The sequence below is a fragment of the Vicugna pacos genome, chromosome 11 (genome assembly GCF_048564905.1).
Source record: "Vicugna pacos chromosome 11, VicPac4, whole genome shotgun sequence".
Taxonomy (NCBI): domain Eukaryota; kingdom Metazoa; phylum Chordata; class Mammalia; order Artiodactyla; family Camelidae; genus Vicugna; species Vicugna pacos.
In genome coordinates, this window is record NC_132997.1 from 30,051,833 (window position 1) to 30,057,832 (window position 6,000).

Genomic DNA, 6,000 nt, shown 5'->3' on the forward strand with positions numbered 1-6,000 from the left:
CAAACAGGCTGTCATCAGCCACCTCCACACACTGCTCTGCTTTCTACCCTCTGAAAAACACCCTTGCTCTTTCCGTCCTGTTTTCTAATTCCATTTCTCCTACTTGGACCTTCATACTTGTGTATTGCTTTGCCAAGAATCTCTCGATTTTACATATTTGTGTGATGAAACACCGAAAGTAGTAAATTCAGTTGAATTCGTGTGGTGGGACTGTGGGGGCGCATTTACTTTTCATGGTAACACCTTTTGCTGTAGTTGTAAACGTGCTCTGATGAAAACTGTTGAAACAACGTAAAGTGTTTTCCTTCCTGCCATTGCTGTCGCCCTGCCCCTCTTCCTCAGTGGCGACCCTGGGAGGGGGCGGAAGAGAAGACCCCACAGCTTAAGCTGGACTTGCGCGCCAGGAGGACGCACAGGGACCAACGAGGAAAGCTGAAAGCTCAGTTTCTGGATGGAGCGCAAGTGCTCTGCACTGCGCATGCGTTTGATGGGGCGCGAGGCTGCCTCGGGCCCCAGAGGGATGCTGAAAGCATTTCTTCTGTCTTCCGTCTCTTCTATCTACTTCCTGAGCCTCACAGCGCAGGTCCCACAAGAGAGACCCAACCCAGCCACCCAGGGAGAAATGGTTTGAGAAGCCTAAGAAGAGAGAGGAACAAATCTTCTGTTTTGGAAGGGGGCGCATGCGCAGTCCTTGGGGGGGGCTCCCCACATCTCCATCGCTCACTTCCCATTAGTATATGCTTTTCCTTGGTTAGTTAAGAGTCACCACCATCCACAAATACACGGCCAGAATACTCCTGGAGAGAAAGGACACTGTGGTCACCGTTGTGTTTTTGGTAAAGAGAAACCCTGCAGGTCCACCGTAAGGACTGCTCACCCCCGTGGTGCACCCGGCTGAAGCCTGGTCCCGCCTTCACCCCGTTGACCTGGGCTCCCTCCGCTGCCTGGTCCTCTAGGCTGGGCTGTTGTTCACTTGCTTCAGATACCTGGGAACCTCAGGGCTTCTGCTAGCTATATAAACGTCCTCACTTCTCCCTAGACACCTAGGACCTGTCCCACAAGCACTGTATCTTCAACACACCCCTTCTCCCCCATCTGCACAAGACCTGCCATTTTGTTTGCTAAAGTTCCACTGGGACAACTGATTGCACACCAGCCGCCAGGTGACCTAACAAAAGCTCCTTGACAATTACAGTGATTTGGAATGCTCCAGCTAGCTTGTTGCAAGGATCTCTTTCTGAGTGCCCATTGTCTTCTCTGCCAGAATGTGTTTCTTGCAGTGGTATTTCTTGGCTCTGCTTCCTTCCTTAAAGGGAAATTTCATTTGCCTTTGTTTTCACTTCTGATCATTTTTTAAGGGTCTCTGGCTTATTCTCTGTATTCTTTAACCATCTAGTTCAAGCCTTTCAGCAGTGTTATGCTAATTTCTACACTGCAGCTGATCTCTTGTTCTTCTTTTCTGACATCATTCAGCCTCTGATTTTCAGTTTAAACACCTTTGCTGGCTATTGTTGAAAGGATATTTCTGTAGTATTTTTGGCATGTTAAAGAAGTTAAATTTCAGTTTCTGGCTTAAGAAAACTGAACAATCTCTCTACCTGAATAGTGAGCCTCTTTATGCCTGAGTATGTCTAGAGTGAATAAAAATACCAAATAAAACCAGGAAAAATCTGTAAGATTAGGTCATAGTGTATGCTCATAAGGGTGCTCTGAGAATAAGTCAGGTAATATCTTAAAGACACTGCTTCAAACTTCTATGAAGAAAAAAGGGTAATCTACTAGCATGTGTTGCATTGTTAGGCATTCTCCCTCCTTCAAATAGAACAAAAATGAGACAAGAAAAATGATGGTGAGATGTGGCTACAAATGAGAATGATTTGTCTAATAGACTTCAGTCTTTTCTCAGCCATTTGGCTGCCTCCCTCAGTAAGCAGTAGAGAGAGAGAGAGAGAGAGAGAGAGAGTGTGTGTGTGTGTGATTATACACAATCACACGCTTTCCTCCTGCGACAGCTGCCAGGCACTTGCTTCCAGGGACCACGGGGATGAGAGGACACTACCCAGATCCACCATTTCGAAGAAGGTACTGAAATTTGGGGGGGCTTCTGGTACTGTCATTTTGGCTTTAAAATCTGTGAAATGAATACGGGAAAAGCCTTTTCCTCATTTCTCTGCCGTCGACTTGCCTGAGAAACGTCAAAGGCAATGAACTGCCTGGCCAATCGCGGCTCTCCTGGGAATGACCCTTTGTGTGTCTCTCAGCGGGCCAAACATCTTCCAGAGGCTTCCTTTGAGCAATTTTATTTTAAGGAGACTGAGGACTGGAGCCATGTGTGGGTGGAGGAGCAAATAGGAGGTCCATTGTCCTAAATAGTCATTTCAGCCCAATAACCCCGTAGTGAGGCTACTCATTAACTAGCAATGCATCACAATAAACCTTGCATTTATATTCACACCTGCTGTTTATTTAAGTGTTGTAACCCTGCCTTATCATGACTGGTAATTGAGCCAAGCCTACACTTCAATAAACAATTCACAGTTTACATGCCCAGTGTCCTGTTTCTCAGGACTGAAAACGACTTTCTGTTGATCGTCCCGGTTCTTCCCACGGTAGCCCCTTGCAGGGAGCAGGGTCAGATCAGAGGGCGGGGGCTCCCTTCCCTGGCACCAGGCAAAAATCAGGAAAAGGATTTCCCCCAAAGAATCAAGAAGCCAGCCAAAGAGCCTGGGTCCCCTCCCGGCCTCCTTGAGGCGTTTGCCACTGGATTTTCCTGTCGCACCAGGAGAAGGAGGCAGCACAGCGAGGACTCATGCGCAGGGGACAGGACTGACAACGCTGTAACAGGGAACACCAGCGCAGCCCAGCAGGCCTTTAGCGCTGACTGAAACGGCCGGCCCTGGGCCAGCCTTTTACATTCTAGGCGGCAACAGAAAGCGAAGCAAACCGGCGGCGGCGGGGGGCTGGGAAGAGACTGGGAGAACCGGTGTCCACGACCCACTTTATCACTCGATCAAACTTTAACATTTTTGGATTTCCTAATACCCTAGCCCAAGATCCATAGAAATTAGCAAGTCCTCCTTATTTTTAAATCCATAAGTCTTCTCCAGTCACACCTCTGTTCCCCCGCCACCCCGCCCTTGTTATTATTTATAAGATAAATAAAAAATTAAACCGAAGCTCCCCCAATGTCGTGGGATGTGAGCGCTGCGAGGGCGGCCCATTTCAGCACCCGACTCGGGGACAGACGCCATAAGGGGGGAAACAAACCCTCGCCCCGTCGCCCCCGGAACTGCACCCGAGGCAGGTGTCCGGGGGTGCTGGGGAATCAAGAAGACTTCTTCAGGCCAAAAGCACTTCCCCCAATAAAACGACCAGCTAGCCACTCCATCCCTTCCATTACGGTCCTCTCCAACGGGGGACATCCCTGTTGAGGGGGGAGCGAACAGCCGTGACCTACATACGGAAAGGGGGTCCCCAGGAGCCTCCCCCGCCTCAAGCCGGAGAGGCCGGACGACCCCGACCCTCAGGAGACCCCTTAAGCGTCCCGAGCTGTCTGTTCAAACCTGCGCCCGGCTCTCCCCAGGGCTCGGCGGAGGGGCCTGGGTTCGGGGAGCCCCCACTCCCGTCAGCGCCCGGCCGCCGCCGCCCACCTGTGCGGGCACCGCCAAGGCCCGGCCCGCTGCGGGCGGCCGAGAGCATCACAGGCATTCGTTTCGCGAGCTGCCACTGACGGCTGTAGGACGGCCCAGCACCACAGCCGTCTCTCCAGTTCCAGACTTTCCCGCCCGAGTTCCCCTTCTGCCTCGGGCTCGCCCCCAGCTCGCCCCGGCAGGGGCTGTGCATTCACTCCCCACCCACAGGCCCCGGCCCGCCCGCCCGCCCGCCCGCGGGGCGCCCACTTACCCGGAGCGGGGCGCGCGGGCTTTGTCTCCGGCGCGGTGCACGCGGGGGGCGGCCAGACCGAGCAGCATCGCTCCTCATCCGGGCGCGGGGCGGGGCGGGGCGGGGCGGGGCGGGCTAAGGCTCCGGCTCCGGCTCCGCGCCCGGGCTCCCGCTCCTCGGCTCTGACGGGCTCGCGGTGCAAACGCGCGCCTCGCCTCGCGCCGCCCCGCCCTCCGTCCCGGGGTCCCCGGGCCGCGTCAGCAGCGCAGCCCCGCCCCGCCCCGCGCCTCCCGGCCGGGGCAGGGGAAAGACCACGCGAGGCTGAGCGGGGGTGCAGGTGGCCGAACCGGCGCCCCGCGGGAGAGTGCGGGCCCCCAGACGCCAAGTGCTGTGTCCGCCCCGCTCCCTGTGCCGGGTTGCCCGCGCGCGTCCAGTTCCGGCGGGTGAGAGGGCGTGTCCCGACCCCCGCCTCCTCGCGACCAACGTGGACGCGCCCCCCCGGCAGCGGGGTCTCGCCGGGCGCCCGAGAGGGGCCGGGAACTCCCGCCCGCCGCCGCCGACGTCACAGGCGCGTCACCGGGGCTCCCGCACCGGGGCTCCGCGCACTCCCCGCGCCCCCCGCCTCCCGTTCGCCGCCCTGCGCCCCGCGCCCTGCTCTGCGCGCTCCCCGCTCGGCCCCGCCCCCCCAACCCAGGCCATCTCTCTGCCTGGAGCCGGCGTCGTCCAGGGACTGGAGGAGGGGAGATGAGGGCTGGAGGTGGGGCCCTGGGGACCTGGTCCTCGCGGGGTTTCGGGACCTGAGCCTCAGGCATCCTCATCCTTGCCTGCAGGGTAGCGCCAGGGACTAGCCAGGCTGGGCGCGGCCAGTTCCCCTCCATCACCAAAGAATACAAAATATATGCCCCGCCCCACCCCACCCCCAAGGTGGGCAGTTAATGGAGAAATGCTTAATAGCCGTAAAAATGCACAGGGCATTGTCTCCGCGGACTGGGGGCAGCTTAACGCACACGTTGCTAAGTAACGGGAACGAGGGGACCGCAGAGCCGTCCCAGCCCTTTGGGAGCGGGAGCGAGGCTCGAGCTCTCATCCCCAGCTGCCACGAGGGGCGCGGGAACACAGTCCCAGTGTTCCTGCAGAGCAGCAGCTGCTTCCGCGGGGAAATCCTTGGTGGCGAGTAATTCCTTTAGAACTGTAAGCGTTTGCGATAGAGATATTTAAACCTTCTCAGTTATTGTAGTCGTTCTCCTTTAGGGAGAAACAGCTTAAGCCCCATCCATTTTCCAGCTCCTGGTAAAATAATACAAAACCTTTGGAATAGGAAAGCTACAGTAAGACTTCAAGCCGTGTTAGCAAGATTGGTAGGAAAGGAGGCCAATATTAATTCCTTTATAAGAACAACAAAATCGTGGCTGACAAACAATTCTTGAAAATCTGCATTCGCCGTCCTCACCACACTCAGCTGCCAGATGACACAAGGATCACTTGTTTCTTAGATCGCTGATCCCCACTGACTTGATATGTGCCCCAGACAAATGTGCACCTTCCAAGACTCCCAGTGTCTGATAGAATGCAAATACAGAGTTCAGAAGAGCCCACCTGGGGCCAGCCAACATCTCACACAGGCTTTTTTTCACAGCTCAGAAGTGCCCGTTTAAGGCAGGAGTTGAACTATGGTGAAATGATTCGGCCTGTAAATACCCACTGCACCTGCCGTTTTTAAACAGTGAGACAGATTTGTGAGTTCTGCATTTAAAAGTCAGCAAGTCCAAACTGGGCTCATTATTTCCACTCCCAGATCCATTTCGCCTGTACCTCCTGACTCAGTCGGGCCACTCCCCAGCTGGTTGATTAAGGCAGAACCCTGGTTTCTGTTTTACCCCAACCCCCATCTCAATCAGTCTCAATTAGTCAGTTGTACGGGAAATCAGTATCTACCCTTCCAGGATCCTCATCTCCTTACTTTATTTTTGTAATTTGTTACCATATCCCTCAAGGAAGGATTATGTCCATTTTAAAGAGGAAGAAGAGGGTCTGTTTAAGCCAGAGTGAATCCTAAGACCAGTTGTGGCAGCATCACCTGGAAACTTGCTAGATATGCAAATTCTAGGACCCATCCCA

The 6,000-nt window shown here is 54.8% G+C and overlaps 1 protein-coding gene across 2 annotated transcripts in view; it reads right to left on the minus strand.

The window, feature by feature from the left end:
* The window catches only part of GNG4 (G protein subunit gamma 4), a 45,865-nt gene extending 41,596 nt beyond the window's left edge, over positions 1 to 4,269 (minus strand). Inside the window, exon 1 of one of the 2 annotated variants that reach the window (XM_072971014.1) lies at positions 3,904 to 4,269. The gene's annotated coding sequence lies outside the window, so the exon portion shown is untranslated. Of the gene's footprint in view, positions 1 to 3,650; positions 3,805 to 3,903 lie in introns of those variants that run through there. The other variant, XM_072971015.1, reaches the window with a different exon arrangement.
* Between the last annotated feature and the right edge of the window lie 1,731 nt (positions 4,270 to 6,000).